At 33.6% G+C, this 19,172-nt stretch overlaps 1 long non-coding RNA gene across 1 annotated transcript; it reads left to right on the top strand.

The window, feature by feature from the left end:
* Positions 1-1,165: 1,165 nt before the first annotated feature.
* LOC120203591 lies at positions 1,166-13,096 on the top strand. The gene is made up of 4 exons (XR_005523841.1): positions 1,166-1,176; positions 1,741-1,746; positions 12,366-12,467; positions 12,582-13,096. It is a non-coding gene; the product is annotated as an uncharacterized LOC120203591 (long non-coding RNA).
* The last annotated feature ends 6,076 nt before the right edge of the window (positions 13,097-19,172 follow it).

The following is a 19,172-nucleotide window of genomic DNA, read 5'->3' as shown; positions in this document are numbered from 1 at the left end:
AACCGGTCAAAAACCGATCAAACTGGTTTCAAGCTGCTGCTGAAGCTTCCCCACGCGCAGTGGCGGCGCGTGTGACGTCCTACGGTGTCCTATAATTCACAGAAAAATTTCTAAAAATTATTTTAAGTGATTTCGAGATACTTACAAAGCTCGGTTCAAATTTTTGAAGGGCGGAGAACTCGATTTCAACAAATCGAAAACTTTGACCGCTTCACCTCCCCACCCGCCGTCGTCTACGGAGATCAAGGATGACACCGTCGGACTCGGAACGACACAAGGAACACGATGGTGCATGAGGTGTCGTAAACGGAGCAACAATCGGCGATGAATTTAATATTTTCTCGGCGATTGTACTAAAAAAACATTGAGACTTTGACTTGAAATTCCCGACGTTTGGTAGCGTTTCACTTCAATTAATTTAAGGGGTTTGTTCTTCACTCGATGATGAACACGATGGTGTTTTCAAAACGACGATCAGAGGTCAGACGACGTTGTGATCGTGGTTAGAAGTTGGGGCTTGAAAAGAAGAAAACTTATAAAAAAAAATTTGCTTAATAATTCACCCCCCACACACATCTGATTCTCCATTTAATAGAGTGTCTGCCGACACTTTTTTTTGGGTAAATTCAGGGCTTAGTCCCTAAATTTTCTTAAACTCTACAACAACGTATAAGTTTTGAAAACTTTCAATTTAGTCCCCAATTTTCACCAATTACATAATTAAATCTTCAAATTTCAATTAAATATTATTTTCAAATTTCCAGGTTGTTACAATTCTCCCCCTTTACAAGAAATTTCATCCTCGAAATTTACCTTATGAAAATAGATGAGGAAATTGAGCCTCCATTGACTCCAATGTCTCCCAAGTAGCTTCTAATGGGCTACGATTACTCCACTGAACTTTGACCATTAAAATACGCCTATTCCGAATAACTCGCTCATCTCTCTCTAAAACCTGAATTGGGTCCTCCTCATATGAAAAATCAGGTCTCAGCTCTACCTCGTCAACCTGAATGATGTGATCCGGATCTGGACAGTATCGCCTCAACATAGACATATGAAAAACATCATGAATACGACTGAGCTGGGGAGGCAACTCAAGCTGATAAGCAACAGGTCCAAATTTCTTCAAAATACAATACGACCCAATGAATCGCGGACTTAGTTTACCCTTACGTCCAAATATCAATACCTTCTTCCATGGGGATACCTTGAGAAAAACCTGATCTCCAACCTCAAACTCCATATCCTTACGCCGCTTATCTGCGTATGATTTCTGTCTATCAAATGCCTCTTTTAAGCGAGTACGAATCAATCTGACAGTATCTTCAGTCTCTCGAATCAAGTCTGGACCCAAAGTTTTTCTATCATGCAACTCTATCCAACATATAGGAGTACGAATCTACGTCCATACAGAGCCTCATATGGTGTCATGCGAATACTCGCCTGATAACTATTATTGTAAGCAAACTCAACTAACGGCAATAAATCTTCCCAACTACCACAGAAATCAATCACACAACCCCGTAACATATCCTCCAACACCTGAATAACTCGCTCAGACTGTCTATCAGTCTGAGGATGAAAAGCTGTACTGAAATTCAAACGAGTACCCAGAGCCTCGTGCAAAGCCTTCCATAACCTGGAAGTGAACCTTGGATCTCGATCAGATATGATAGAAAACGGTACACCATGAAGTTTAACAATCTCCGAAATGTACAACTTAGCCAGTTTGTCCAGAGAATAGTTAATCCGGATAGGGATAAAGTACGCTGACTTGGTGAGTCGGTCAACAATCACCCAAATAGAATCCTTTTTAGAAGGAGTCAGAGGAAGACCAGTAACGAAATCCATCGTAATGCGCTCCCATTTCCACTCATGATTCTTAATTGACTGTAACAATCTAGATGGATGCTGGTGTTCTGCCTTAACCTGCTGACAAGTCAAACACCTCGCCACAAAATCTGAAATATTCTTTTTCATACCAGTCCAAAAGTAGCGCTCTTTGAGATTATTGTACATTTTGTCCCCGCCAGGATGCATAGCATAAACTACTATGAGCCTCCTGAAGAATAACCCGTCTCAACTCATCATCTTTAGGAATGCAGTAACGACCGTGAAAACACAAAATACCATCTTGATCCACAATATACTCTGAACTCGATCCTTGCTTAATTTGCTCAATAATGGGAAGCAATGAGCTATCCAAAAGTTGTTTGTTCTTAATCTCATCGGCTAAAGTAGGTTTAACCTGCAACTCTGCTAACAAACTATTATCATCAAATAGACTCAAGTTGGCGAATAAGGCTCTGAGATCTGATATTGCCTTACGACTCAAGGTGTCTGCCACTACATTAGCCTTCCCTGGATAATATTCTATTTCATAATGCATATACCGGGTACGGAAAGTAGTGTTCGGAATATCCGAGTCTTTCACTTTGAGTTAATAATAACCAGACCTCAAGTCTATTTTTGAAAAGATAGAAGCCCCTCGAAATTGGTCAAATAGATCATCGATCCTGGGCAGAGGATATTTGTTTTTAACTGTGAGCTTGTTCAGCTTCCTATAATCAATACAGAGTCTCAATGTTCCATCTTTCTTCTTGACAAAGAGAACTGGGGCTCCCCACGGTGATACACTGTGTCGGATAAATCCCCTGTCCAACAACTCTTGGAGTTGAACTTTCATTTCCTTAAGCTCCTTTGGGGCCATATGATAAGGAGCCATTGAAACCGGAGTAGAATCAGAATATACTTCAATTTCAAACTCAACCTCTCTATCTGACGGTAATCCAGGCAACTCCTCGGGAAAAACATCGGGAAATTCCTTGACAATCCGGATACCTTCAATATCATACTGAGAACTCCTAGTATCCACTATATAAGCAAGAAATGCCTCGGAACCTTTCTTGATCATCTTCTCAGCTACCAAAGCAGATACAACATTCGTCAGAAATCCATTGAGTTCCCCGATCATTATAATCTTTCGATTATCTGGGGTCTTCAGAATAGCTCTCTTAGTCTCAAAATCAATATTTACTCGATATTTGTCCAACCAATCTACGCCGAGAATCAAATCAAACTCTTCCAAAGAAAACTCCATTAGGTCAGCCAGAAAAATCTCTCCATTGATCTCAATAGGGCACTCTCTATAAATACGATCCAACACAATGGACTTGCCTAAGGGACTTTGAACTATCACCGAATGCTCAGTATTCTCAACAGGAAAATTTAGACCCTCAGAAGCGGAATACGATTTATAGAAATGTAGAACCACTATCAAACAATGCAAAGTAGGGAACTGAATGAATAGTAACAGTACCTGAAATCACATTAGGCCCACCGCGATCCTGTCGAAGTCTAGCAGTGTAAACCAATGCAGGTTGTCTGGCCTCAGATCTGACTGGACCCCTATTTTGAGATACACAACCTCTACTAGCCGATCCGAATGATCTCTCATGAGTACGACCACCCGCAAGAGTCTGAACAGTACTCTGAGTACGAGCGGGAGTACGAGCGGGAGTACGAACTGAATGAGTTAACTTTGGGTAATCCTTTACAATATGGTCACCTGAACCATATCTAAAACATGTACCCAATTTTTTCCTGCATTCCCCATAATGAGGTTCCCCATAATAATTACATGACTGTAAAGATTGCAACCCAGAAGATCCACCATGTCTAGAAGGCTGAAAAGTTGAAGAACCAGATGCAACAGGTCTGACACTCGCACCGCCTCTCCGAAATGACTCACCCCTGCCTCTCTTGCTAGGGTGTGTAGAAGAATCAACAGAACCAGAAGGCCTCCTGAATCGATTTTGGGCTCAATCACTATCTCTCTTGTGCTCCATACCCAATCGCTCTATTTCCTCAGCAGTCTTGGCTATCTCAACCAATGCATCAAAATTCCTCTCCCAGTGGGTAGCGACTCGACTCCTGATCTCATACCGGAGTCCATTTTTGAATCTTAAGCATTTATCTGTCTTTGTGTCAACAAGTCTAGGAGCATAACGGCTCAATCGGATGAACTCAACCTCGTAGTCCATAACAGACATATTACCCTGCTCCAGATTCTGAAACTCTTGACGTCACTCCTACAAGTATCTCTCTCCGATGTAGCGACTCCGGAAGCGAGTCTTAAAAAGATCCCATGTTAACTAGTTTCTCAGAATACTACCAAAAATTGATTGCCACCATCTAAAGCTCTATTTCTTCAACATAGTTAAGCTCCCCTTCAACTTCTGCTCATGTCCGAGGTCCATCTCATCCATAATCCTCTCTGTGTCCTCCAGCCAATACTCAGCGTCTTTCGGGGGTCCACCAGTAATACCCTCGAATGGAACTACACCAGCAGCGACCAAAGAATTTGAAAGCTCTATTAATGACGTCTTCATTCACGTCCGTATCCTCATCTCCAGTGATGGGAGGGTCTCTCACATGAGTAAACTGATCATCATGAGAAATGGTCGGATCTACTTGCGGAACAGGAGGATCACGTGGAGACATCGGATCGTCAATCGTAACAGAAGGTCGAGTAACTCGCCCTCGACCACAACCACGTCCTGTCCTACGACCTCTAGCAGCACTCATCGTTGGATCTATAAGGCTCTACAGAAAGAATTTGAAATATATGTCAGGTTAGCATCATGGATCTCGAGAAAATTTTAAATCATATAAGGTGACATTTTTTTTATTTCTTAAAAATCCAAAATTTAGGACACATATACAGTTCGAGTGTTTAAAACTGAAAGCTCTGATACCATCAAATGTAACCTCCCCAGACCCGATCTATAAGTTAAACCCAAACCTAAGTGGTCACATATCCCATTCATAGGTTTTTTTAACAACTTATAGAACATTAAATATAATATAGAACAAAATATTAATAATACAGATATATCCAAAACGATAGCAAATACATATCACCAAATATAACCGAAAAACATATAGAGATATATGTTCGTACAAAATAAGTAGTTGATCTCTCCTGATGCCAAATCTGCTAGTTTACGGTCTGCTGTTATCTGAAAAAGGTAAAAACTACATAATGAGCTAAAAAGCCCAGTGTGCTCCATACAGTGTATAAAAACATATTAACAAAATATTTTAATAAAATTTGTTTATGCAACATGTTTTGAAAACATGAACACTACCCCCATCATTTCACAATCTGTTTGTGTAGGTTCCCCAGAACCATACACCCCGCACAACCAGTAAGGCTCTGAGCACACAGCCGAGGAGCCTGCAGATAATCTTCCTCCAATAATATTCCCCCAATGATTGTAATTAACATGAATGTATTCGCGTAAAACAATGAATAATTCTTTAAAAACATAAGAATGTTTCAAGCTTGAAAACCATAAACAGAAATACAGAAATCAAAAATCAAATCAGTAATGTATGGTAATTTAGATGTTGGGTAATAAATATTCAGAAAACGGTATAAAATACCGTAACCAGAAATCATATCAGAAATATACAGTAAATCAGAAATCAGATACACAATATTCAGATATTTATATACTTTAAAACAATAATATAACACTATCAGGAAACACACCTGTAACAGTCTGAGAAATCAGATAGGGAAGCCTATTACTGGTTTTCTCGATCACGCTCTGCTGCAGCGCTAGATCCTACGAATTGAAAAAAAATCCATATTGGAATCCTAATATAAATAATCTAAATATTATTTAAATAATTTACGGAAACCTACGGGTAATTCTCGTAGTACGCGGTTCAGGCTGATCTAACGAACGAACATCTCCAGACCTAACTGATCATCGCTCAGGTGAAACACAAGTACCTTCATAAAATATTTGTACTGAATCAATTCCTTAACCAAAACTCAAATAAATAATCAAAATACTAAAATACTAAGCCTTTTTGGGTTCACGTGCTCGATTTGGGAATTTCGGGTCATAATTTGGCAAAACGGACTTCGAAATCAGATTCAGGACGTCAAAAAACATAAAGTATGACCTTCTGGATATTTAAATTCTTGGTAAAAGTTAAAGTCAAAGGGTTTGACTGACAATTTGGAGACTTTCGGGTTCGAATTTGGTGAAACGGACTTCGGATTCGGATTTGGAACGTCGAAAAATGTCATGATAGGTATACTCGGTCAAAATCAAAGGTCATTTAATGCCCGGTCAAAGCTGGTCAAAGTTCTAGTCAAAGGAGGTCAACAGTCAACGGGTCGGGTCAATAGGTCGGGTCAACGAGTCGAGTCGGTTCAGACCGGTTCAGATCGATCAAAGCGGTTTCAAGCTGCTGTCGAAGCTTCTCCACGCGCAGTGGGGGCGCGTGTGACGTCCTACGGTGTCCTATAATTCACGGAAAAATTTCTAAAAATTATTTTGAGTGATTTCGAGATACTTACAAAGCTCGGTTCAAATTTTTGAACGGCGGAGAGCTCGATTTCAACAAATCAGAAACTTTGACCGCTTCACCTCCCTACGCGCCACCGTCTATGGAAATCAAGGATGACATTGTCGGGCTCGGAACGGTACAAGGAACACGATGGTGCGAGAGGTGTCGTAAACGGAGCAACGATCGACGATGAATTTAAGATTTTCTCAGCGATTTTGCTAAAAAAATGTTGAGACTTTGACTTAATATTCCCGGCGTTTGGTAGGGTTTCACTTCAATTAATTTAAGGGGTTTGTTTCTCACTCGATGATGAACACGATGGTGTTTTCAAAACGACGATCAGAGGTCAGACGACGTCGGGATCGTGGTTAGAAGTTGGGGCTTGAAAAAAGAAAACTTATAATTTTTTTTTTGCTTAATAATTCATCCCCCACACACATCTGATTCTCCATTTAATAGAGTGTCTGTCGATATTTTTTTGGGTAAATTCAGGGTTTAGTCCCTGAATTTCCTTAAACTCTACAACAACCTACAAGTTTTGAAAACTTTCAATTTAGTCCTCAATTTTTACCAATTACACAATTAAATCCTCAAATTTTAATTAAATATTATTTTCAAATTTCCAGGTTGTTACAGAAATTATTTATATATTAGGATACTATTTAATTCTAATTTAAATTTTTTGATAACTATTTATAATACATATATATTTCGTCATTTTCTCCAAATGTGATATACATATATCATACAAAATCAAATAACTCGACTCACACTTAAAACTAAAACCATTAATTACTAAAATATTTTAGTTATTCAAATTACATTTTATAACTTGATTTGAACTTAAAATTTTTCCAAATCAAATTAAAATTAAAAATTTATAACCCAAAATCAATTTATGTCTTTTCGTAATAGAGTCAAATCAAAATAATTAATTTTTCGAATCGAAAATTTTTACTTTAACCGTAAAGTGATCCGCTGGACATCCGAGAAAATAGTTCACTGGGCACTTTTTACTTTCTGCATAATTAAGCCTATAAGCCAATTGATTTTGTCCAAATGAAAGGAAGGATATATAAAAACTACATAAATGATCATTAATATTTGAATACATTTTATTTTTCTTATTGTAGTATTAAAAGTAATATATTAGTCACTAACATTATCAATAGGGAAAATAAAAAACTTATTCAAACAGTAGTGATCATCTGTGTAGTTTACCTTTTAACATATGGGTAAATTTTATACTTTTCATCAATCATACTTCTTCTTACCTCTAATTTTGATTATTAAAGTATACAAAACTTTAATTTAATCATTCAATTTTGATATTGTGCCTTTTTTGTCGTGAGACAGTTAAATAACAAATTGTGAGATGACACGTTAAAATGACGTTGTTTTAACTCCTATAAAATATTAAATTTAGACCAAAATGATGTCGTTTTAAAAAATATTTTCTTTTTCATTCATTTTTCTTCCCTTCTTTTCCCCTTTTATTTCTCTTATTTCTTTCTCTCCCTCTTTTGAAATTATCCATATTTTTACCATCACGTTGTCTATTGTTTTGACCAGAGTCAGTCATTACCATCGACTATTGATTAGTCTCATTTTTCATCAAACTTATTTTGTCCTCCTAGATACGAATCTAATATCTATGTAACCGAAAACACTAAATTCATAAGTCTAACGTTATTTCACTATAAATGTAACACCCTAAATTTTGAGTCAGTAGTTTTGAGTTAAACCAAGAGGATTTTAGATAAACCCATTAAACTTGTATAAAATCTTAGTCCAAAAGTGAATTGGATTTGGGCTTGGATTGAGCCCAAATAGGTTTTTAGGAATTGATAAATTAAGGTTTTTAGGAATAGAGGGTCTTTAAAAAGGAGAGTTCACAATCGTTCACTGTGGAAGAATACCTCGCATGACAAAGTAGTGTCAGGTCAGTCGGGTTAACGCGTCATATAATTATTTTATTTCCTCAATAACAACTATTAACAATAAGTGATCGATTTGTTATAAATCAATAACGTTAGTGATTGATTGTGAGTTTTGAATCATCAATTAAGAAACAAAATAAAATTAATCAAACATTGGCTATCATTTATGTAGTTTACCCTTTTTAAAGAATTTTAACCATCATTGTTTAAGTTATGAGTCAAAAAGTCTTTTTTTAATGAAAATCATTACTTAACTAATAAATAATATTTATTACTGACGTGATATTTTTACATGTACTAAATTATTTGTGTCATGTCACTAAAAGTGACTGAAATATATCTTTTTCAAAATTCAATGGTCAAAATCAGACAAAATTTAAATAAAAATAACTTCTTTAATAATTTATCTAATAAAAATAAAGGTATAATATCAAAATCCACTTTTTAATACCTACATGAATAGTAACTTTGTCCTCTATTTTTTTTTAAACATTTTAACTCATAATATTTTAATTTTAGTAGATACCATTTTTTATATAAAAAAATATTAGTCGATTAATCACTAATATTTATTATTGATGTGATATTTTTACATAAATTATAATATATATCATATTAATTGTTAAGTATATAGAAATATTACTCCATCAACCGATGTTCATTGTTAATTAACTAATAATTTATATAAAAATATCATTTTAAAAACTAAAATATTAAAAGTTAAAATACTTTTTTAAAATATATAGACAAAAATAATTATTTTATTAATTTTGATATCATATGTAAAATAAAAATATTTTATTTATTATTTTTACAATTCACGCAAATCCACTCATAAATTTTAGCTGACCCTTATTCCCATATGTAATAGGGTAAGGGGGAGGTATGATAGTAGGCTGCCCCCAACGCTAGATTAAGAGCAGTTTCCGTGGGAGACCTTCGAATTATGAATTGCCCACCGTGAAACTTGATCCTACGACCACTCATAAAATGCATGCTAAAACTTTCTCTTACCCATCAAAATCTTCATCTTTTTATTCCCTTCTTTCACATTTCTTCTTAATCGCCATCATCTTTGATATTACATTTTAACCATTACCCCTTCAAATTCATTATGATGTACAACCCAATTGCATGCTAATAAGATCAGGTTTTTTGTCCACTTAGATCAACCCAAAAATTAAATCTTTTAATCTGCTTTCGATTCAAACGAGTTTAGAAAAATCCTACCTAAATGTATAATTATTTTTATTAGATGAAATAAGGGTCTATTTGAAAAAAATAGAAATTGATATTATTACAATTCTCTCTCTATTATAATATTATATCGAGTGAGGTTGTATTCAGTTTTTTATCCTAAACAAAGTCTCGGCCCGAACTGAATCCATCTTATAAAAATTATCTAACATTATTTGAATTTGAAAAATCAAAATAAAAAATCAACTCGACCAAATCGAGTCAAATAGAAACTTATCAAATATGGATGAAACAGTCATCCCTGCATGTTTCCCACAACTCTATGAAAGCCCCTCGAGGTGATAAGTTTAAATAAAAAATATTTTTTAATTAGAACTCATTATCTCGACGTGTCGAGGTCCATAAACATTGAAAAAAATGTTGTAGGTTCTACTTACCTTATTTTCCCTAGGAAAATAAAACCCTAACTTACGCTCTATGCACATACATAGGTTAAATGGGTTTGGGCTTAAAATGTAGTGGTGGAATTACACTTGCATGATGAGACTCCAAATGGACCGTCGATAACTTGATGCTGCCTGCAATTCTTCTGAAATTGGATCTGCACAAAGTTGGAAGCAAAAAGCAATTGACAAAGGGTCAACAAGGCAGCAAAGTTGGTGAATGGTCCACAGTCAATCAACTAAAATTTCATCTTCTTTTCATATAGTCAACCCCCATAAAGGTAACGCTTTTTTGTCATCATCTCAAGGTAGAGATAAACAGTCGATTAAATTATAACGAATGGTCACTATCAGCCCTGCAAATATGAAAGGAGTGCATTCAGATTTACGATTTCTCCAATGCCTCTTGATTGTTCGGGTTGAATTTAGAAAAATGGGGATGCGGCCATTTAATCTGGGAAAAGTGTAAGTGGTCCAGAAAGCAAAGAATTTTGAAAAAAATTATCAGTGTTTTGTTTGCAAGAATCTTTGCAGGGTTTTTGTTCCCTTTCTTCTCCGGGATGGACCAGAACACATCTCCATCTTTGGACTCACTCGATCAGGGATTTGGATTTTTTTTTTGTTAACAACAATATTCCGATTCTGAAAGTTACAAGCAGTTGATCCTTTTGATTTGAACAGAGAATCGTAGTAAGTAATTCATAGTAAAGTTAGAAACATATCCAAAAAGGAGGAATCATAATTACATCTAATTAATGATGGTTAAGGAGTCTCAAGAAAAATGTAAGGTCTATGATCATAATTGTTACTCATAGGTTGTTAGATTAAATAAATATAACTGTCTAACAGTAGATTTTAGATCATCTCCAGCCCTTATCTCTACTCTAGAGCATCTCTATCTTTACTCTAGAGATGAAACAATAATTCATCTCCAGCGCTATCTCTACATTACCATCAATTTTACTTTATTCATAATATTTAACTATTATAATATTAATTTTACAAATATAAAAAAATCAGAAAAAATAGAAAAAAATCCAAAAAAATTACAAAAATATTAGTATGATTACTTATCTAATTTTAATATATTTTTATCTATTTTATAATTTAATATACTTTAATTTAAAAAAAACAAATGTAGCGTTAGCTACAGTACCGCGCTAGATGTGGCGCGGTACTGTAGCAATCCTTCACTGTAGTGTAAGATGTGGCGCAGGGCTGGAGCTGTTTTTTTCTCCACACTGGAGATATTGCTGAAATGTGGCGCAACATTGGAGATGGTCTTAGCCTGACGAATCATGTGAGATCCTATCAAATGTTGCCGTTGATATAATTCTCCCAACGATTCGATTATAGAAGTTTTTCTAAAGATTCTGATTGTAAAAGGAGTACAAACGAAGAGTCTAAAGAGGAAATCCCTTATTATGATATTAGTGTTGGTATAAATAATGGTAGATCCAAAAATATTTTCGAATGTGTATTTATATATATAACATAAATTTTTTATACGATAGACATAAATCAAATATACTTTCATTTAAATATATTTTCATTTTATAAAGATATACGTTAAAATCTACCTATTTCATTTAAATATACTTTCATTTTATAAAGATATATTTTTAAGTTTTTGCTTAGAGCCCCGAAAATATCGGGGACGACCCTGCTTGTGGTAAGAACATTTGGAGGAAATATAATAAGTTTGCATTTAAACACATCATAATTGATGAAGTCAATGTGCAAGAAAGATTCTTGCGGATGAAAACAAAAGCCCAAAAGGAAAACGATCAACCTGTATTATACTATACAATTGATTGTGATGGAAACTTCGAGGGTTTGGAATTCAACAAATACGCATTGTTTTGTTGTACCAACAACATTATTTGTGTGATTTAGTGTTTGACTCTGCAATTATACGCCTGAATGTGAGGAAATGCACTTCTAAATTAAAACTTCAATTAATGAAGAACGCCGGCCAAGGTGATCCTTTCAATTTCACATTATTTTGACCATTTCATTCCTAGGAGATTGTGACCCTAAACTTATAGTTATTTGAATCCTTCATTCAAAAATAATAATAAAGTAAATTGAATACAAATAAATATCCAAATTTGTATTATCTAATGCGGTTTTTCACAGGGTTCAAATTCTCTTATCTCTGTTTAAGAAGTCGTGAACTCAGTGATAGCATGAAATGTTATTTTTCCTAGAGGTCTCACATTCGAGAAATTGCGTTTACATGGTGTATATTCATTATTAATTGACAAATAATAGTAAGATTTTAACTATAATAGTTTTTGTTTTTCATTATGGAATATGTTGTTTTCTGGTCCATGGGGCAGCCCATGAAATCCCATAGTCACCCTTCTGGCTGGCTTTATAAGCCTAATTCCACATCTCTAACTTTTCAAAGATTTTTAACTTTCCTTGTGCTTGTAATTTTCCCTAGAAAGAAGAAGTATGGAGGAAAATGAAAAGCTCCCACGGAAGAAAGCAAAACACAAGCTCTCACATGGTATGAAACTTCTCATAAATCTTTTCTTTTTCCTTTTCTCTTCTCTCTGCCCTCTCACCACTTCTTCTCATCCTCTTACAATATGTATGTATATATATATATATATGCATGCAGATGGAATTATTACGATGAAGGCCGAGCAAGTACTATCAAAGAATGATGCCACCGATGAATCCCGATATGGTGTCGATAGTTTCATAGACGACTCTTTTTCATCTTAATTGGGTGCTATCCTACCTGAGCTTTATTTTTTTTCTTTTGTTTTTTTAATTTATTTATTTTTATAAGTTTGATCTTCTTGACCTTGTAAGACCTTTTCTTGACCTTGTAAGACCCAGTCCAGCATTTATAACTCTTCTTCTCCTTCCTTGTCTATCCCTCCTGAGCTATTTCAAACTTGTTTCCTGCCGTTGACATCTAGTAAGTCACATTCGGTGCCAGATAAATTCGAAGTATAAGCGAATCATTTTACATTTGTATTGTTATAGTGTTAAAAGGTCAAATGTTGTAATGAAGGGTGTAGAAAATATGCTTTAGCAGGCACCAGTTTCGTTGTTTTATATGTTGTTGGTCCAAAGACTAAGATGTGAGAGATAATAAAATTCAAAATATTCCCTCAGATATTTTGTCGTGCAACACTTTTCCTCCTCGTGACTTCTCTTTATGTGTTTTTTTTCTTTCTGTACTACCACATCTCGTTCCTCACATTTATCTGCTCTATTATTCGAATATTTCAAATCGACTAATAACATTATAAAAATAAAATAATTAAATTGTATTAAATTAAATTAAAATTGAGAATTGAAGCTAAAAAAGGAAAGAGAAAACATGGTTAACTTCCTTAATTTGATGATATGTTTTTTATTCAGTTTCTTCTTTAATCCAAGACAAGTGGGATTGAAGTACTCAATTTGGCAAATGTAAGTCCAAAACTCATTTTGTAACATTGCTGATGACTAATAGAGTTAATGATATGTTCAGTACATATGTTTCAATAAAAACCCTATTTTGACCCTTGACTCGGTAGTTCTTCGTGGGAAAATTATATAATAAGAAACTTAAGATAAGGGCAATTTTGTAATTTTGTAATAATTTATGTAATTTATTTATATGTTGCTTTTTCTAGAGTGTCTGGGTTCAAACAGTTGCATCTATAAAATTTGTGTACATTGTTGATGATTAATTTTTTTGAACATATATTATTTTATAGTCACCCCAAAGACCCATATTATTCAAAAAAAAAATTATCTTATAATCTTAAACTGCATAGAGGGAAGTAAAATCTTGCACGAACCAAGTCACCTCAAGGGTTAAAAGAATAATTATTATTTCAAAAAGTCACAAGTTCGAGCACTAGAGACGGCAAGGTAACGTTCATTTGTCAAATGGTTAAAAGTCTTTATAACATATATTATCACTTATAAACATCCTAGATTAATAAAAAAATTAAATTTTAAATCTAAAAATAATAACAGAATAGGAAGATAAACTTTAAACTCTTAATTTCAAATTTAAATAATTATATTAGGAAATAAAAGGAATCCAAAGTGATTTCAACCGGACACTCATCCATCTAATTCTAAACCACACAAATACATTTATGTTAGAATAACGTGTCTTTCATTCCTTCCTCTTCTAACTCTTCTTATAAATATACATATATAACTATTAGAGTAAATTACACGTTTAATACTTAAATTATCAGTTTTATTATGTTTTAATACTTAATTTTTTAATTTTTTAAAATCATGCCTAAATTTTAGTTTTTGTTTTATTTTAGGACTCAATTATTAAAAACTTTGGTTTTGATTTCATTTTAGTATTCCGCCATTAAAAAAATAGTTTTTGTTTCATTTTAGTATCCTATTTAAAATTTAACATTAAATTTTGAAAAAAATTGAAAGTTAGATACTAAAGCGGACCAAAACTGATAATTTAGGTACTAAACACGTTAAGATTTAACGGCGGTGTAATAAAATAAAATGAAAACTAACATTATGTATGCTTTTTAAAAAAATTGAAAGTTTAAGTATTAAAACAGACCGAAATTGATAATTTAGGTACTAAATGCACAGTTTATCCTAAATATTATATTGTGTATGATAAGATTCTTTGAACTCTTATTGTAAATCTATATCCATAATTTATATATTATTTAAAACTATCTAAAATAAGGAATATGAAATAGTATATTAATATGATTAGAATTGCTATATAAGAAATTTTGAAAGTTTACCATTTATATTATCGAACAATATAATTATATTTTGCAATTACTTATTACTACCATATCACATATTTTTATATTATAAATTAAATATTTAAAAACTCATTATTAAAAGTAAATTTTCAATATTCAATTTATCAAACAACACTCACATGATTACAAACAAAATTAAAATATTGAATTATACTTATTTTTATTCCTATTTATTATTATTATTATTATTTATTATTATTATTATTATTTCACTTTTATGATATAATCAAGGTATATTTTTGTTGATCATAGATGATTCATTCCTTTTGGTTTAGACGGATAATCGTAGTCGGTTATGATGCAATGGTTGATCAGTGTTTAAGTAATTTGTCTTTATAAAGAAGTAGAAGAGGGATGAGTGAAGAAACATTTTCTAAATTTTTCTATCGGTCTTGATCTAGAAGTTTTATAGTAACCTTAGGGTGATGTAACACCCCAAATTCCGAGCTAGTAGTTTCGGATTTACTCGAGAGGTAATTAGACCTCGTGAAATTCATAAGTAAAGTCGTTGGGCTTAATTGGGTTTGGATTTGGGCTTAATTAGCATTGAAAAAGGTATTTTAAATTTTAGAAAAACAATGAAGGACTAATTGTACAATTTCCCCTTTTGCAAAGATGAGGGTTTTATATCTCATCATATTTCTCTTCTCTTCATTTTCTTCATTTTCTTCTTCTTCTTCTTCATTTCTTCTTCTTTCATCTTCTCTAAGTAGTTATAATTCCAAGGTAAGGTCTTGAACCCTTTTCTTGTTTCATTTTCATTCTTAATCCCCCTTGCAACATAGTTTTAAAGTATTAAAGCATTGGTTTATTCCTAACTAAAGAAAAATGTGGATTTTTATCCAAACCACCAAGGAAATGATTTTGGTTAAGCAAAGAGCTTCATTTCATGATTAAATCATCAAGGCAATGTATTCCTAATCCTTTAGAGTATTACATTTTTCATAAATTTAGAGATTTTGCTAAGATTTGGTGATTTGAGTATTTTAGGGTTTGTCTTTGATTTCTCAAGTAAATCATGATTTAAGTGTTAATAACACATTTTTATGATACCTTAAGACTCTAAACAACTTATTAAAGCTTCACAATAAATTTAGAAACCAAACCAAGTCATTTGGGATGATTTTTGAGTGATTCTCAAGCTTAAAAAATTATTTCAGGGTTTGAGCATCGATATTGATTAAATTGGGACTAAAATTAGGGATTTTAGAAGGGAACGCACCAATACTCCGGGTAACAATATCGATACTGAGACCCCATTTTCATAACGTAATGCATTTTTGGTAACGATGCTCATAGGAGATACTTGACCCTAGGGTATCAATATTACAAGTAGAGTATCGACGTTACTCACTTGGATGGTTAGATTTGACCCGTTTAAGGCCCGCAAGAGCTAAATGCGATATGTAATAGTAAGACTTAGTCCGTGACGGACATAAATGACCAAGCATACCTAAAAACACTCATAGGAGTATGTTACATCAGAAGTAACCATATTAAGCGTAATACGCCAAAGTATCTTCAATCGAGTATGTATACGGATAATGGGATTGAGGATCATTACAAGAGATATTCGATAAGCGATACAATATTTATGTCAGATTCAGTGGTAGTAAAAAATATGAGTTTCGAGAATGTCAGTGAAACCAGGAAAAGTAAGCCTCATATTTCAATTCAAGAGGTTCTAAAGGGAAGTACGATAAGATTGAAAAGAGTATCGCTTCTCATAAATGAAATCGAACCAGATATCGAGCTAGCCAGTTACACAGTTAATAAGTAAGCTTTCACATAATGTTCTAGATGAGAGAATGAGCGAGATAACAACTAGTATGACATTGACTTCACTTTAGTGAGTCCATCTATGTTAAGGTATACCCAGGTTATCTTAGTTGCCCTAGTTGGGCATTACCAGTGCGCAAGGCACTTTAATGGCTAACTAGGGTGAAAGGCCCGAACACTTGAGATGAGTGGATTAGCGATGTCAGTGTTATGTGGCATGTGGGCCTTAGATATGCAAATGTAATTATATTTGTTCAATTCAGTTGAGTAAGTTTTCAATGCACGTAAATTTTGATTCTTACCCTAGTCTATTTTGTATTCAGGGTAGGCTGGGGCATTGCTTCGAGATGCATGTAAAATTCCTCTGACCACACCACCAGACCTATCTCATGTTTGTTTGTTTAATTCATGCATGTATAGTCCCATCAGTCTAGCATATTAGATATGTTAAAGCTTGGCTTGAAGGCTATGTGAGACCGAGCCAATGCTTCAGTTTGTGCGGGAATTATACCGATGATATGTGACGTCAGGTTCCCCTTTAATGGTCTACCTGATGGCTCTGTGAGGACCAAGAGATCATTCAGTATGTTATGTGGGAACTGCACCGATGCTATGTGACATCGGGTTCCCTTAGTAACTAGGTCTGAGAGTTATGTGAGAACAGATACTAGTCATGTTTGCATCCAGATGATGCATGTCATGTTTGCATTTAGATAATTCACAGTATGTTAAGTTCACATTTAGATAATGCATAAAAGTTCATCCATTAGGGTTAGAGACCCTTTAGAGGTGTACTCGTGGTGAGGCCCTTAGTAGGGGATTAAGGGAAGCGTGAGACCCCTACTTCAGTGATAGAGCAATAAAGCCTTAAGCAGGCAACACTTGATCTAGGTCATGCATGCACCTACTGTTTAGTACCTTGTCTTCGGCATGCTTTTGTTTTTAAAATTCTTATGTTGCTCTAGATTAGCGATTATACTGATGGGCTTTGTAAGCTAGCCTTCAGATATTTTCCGTTGGCAATTCAGTAGCTTGGACAGTTCATGAAGCGTCGTCGCAGCAGGACTTCCAGCATCTCCGACAGAGTACTGTACTGTAGCTTTAGTGGGCATGTGTATTCATAGAACCTTACTCATATATTCAGTTTATTAAACTCATTGTTGTATTGTTTTGATTTTAAATTATGTGTCATGGAGATCTGATTTTGTAAAATATTTTATAACATTTATTTATGTTCTATTATGACACTATTCAGTATGTTGGAAAAGAAAATGAATAGGTTTTGAAAATTAGGGGTTGCCTCGGTGGCCCAATGTGGCACTTTAGGCCAAATCGGGTTTAAGGTGTTACAGTTGATGTCAGAGATAGAATCATTATGACTCTTCATAGGTTGACAAGCTCAATAGATATGACTGACTGACAATAAATTTTGGTCCTAATATTCACATGGTGTCTATAAGAGATCATGCCAAAAGGTTGTACTTCTCCCGGGAAGCTAAACTCTTTGGTCCTCGTATGTTCTCTCAAGTTTTTATTCTCGGGGGAGGCCTTGACATGTTTTTTATTCTCGAAAGACAAGTTCTTTGAAAATTTTGAGGTGTAAAAATCAATTTTACGAGATAGATTCATCAGAGGTACAATATTTTGTGGAGGAGATTCAAAGTACAATTTTTTATATCCATTTTACAAATTATGAAAATTATTATTTTTACATATTTTTGTGGATTTATAACAAATACTTATTTTTTATATTTGTAATAATCGATTTTAATGAGATCATTTTAAAATTTTACACTTAAATTTATTTTATAAGAATAAAATGTATGTGATCACAACATATGGGTGTCTATTTTCAATTTGTTTCACATTTCAACGTTACATAATTAGCTCTAGAGATTCCAATGCTACATTGGAAATATGTCAGCATCACGGAATAACTTTATAGAGGCAGTTAGGCTCAAATAATGACTTGGTTTACCCAACCTATCACTTCAAGTATTTGCAAACATATAAATTAATAAATAAATGTGAGGCCTACCCGATGAGAATATATTATATGCCCCCCAACTATGATGTTAATCTAAGACATTTTGAAAGAGACGTGAATACATCAAAGTTTTGTATATACAATAAGCAAAGATGTAGACTCCACAAAACGCCTCAAAATAGTTTTTTTATAAACAAGTTCTCTCAAAAGTTTAAATTATTATATATTTTAGATATTTTTATTAACAATTTACTTTTATTTTTTTAAAATTTTATAAGCCTCTAATCCTTTAAAAATTTAAAAGTTTTCTTAACATAAAATCTTGGATTCATTCCTGTGTATAACTTCCACTTAATCATACCCTAAACGAATTACTTCCATTCAATATAAAAAAAATTTATTTGATATAGAGGTGATGTAAACTTTAGTTCACACAAGTTTATATATTTTAAAGTTTATAAATCTTATTTAAGATTTAAAAAAAAAAATTTAAGAATTATGAATTTAGAATTTTAGGGACTCGGATATAAGTGTACTATTTATAGAAGAGATACTTCAAACTTATATTCTCATGATGCATGCCGACGTCCTTGAACTAAGTCGAATCATGGTACATTCAATCAATATGAAATTCAATAATTGAATTTAATTTGGTTGACATCGTTGTTGAAGTAATATA

The sequence above is a fragment of the Hibiscus syriacus genome, unplaced genomic scaffold (assembly GCF_006381635.1).
Source record: "Hibiscus syriacus cultivar Baekdansim isolate YM2019G1 unplaced genomic scaffold, ASM638163v2 tig00010050_pilon, whole genome shotgun sequence".
Lineage (NCBI taxonomy): Eukaryota > Viridiplantae > Streptophyta > Magnoliopsida > Malvales > Malvaceae > Hibiscus > Hibiscus syriacus.
The sequence above is the reverse complement of the archived record's forward strand: the minus strand, read 5'-3'. Positions and strand labels throughout refer to the sequence as shown.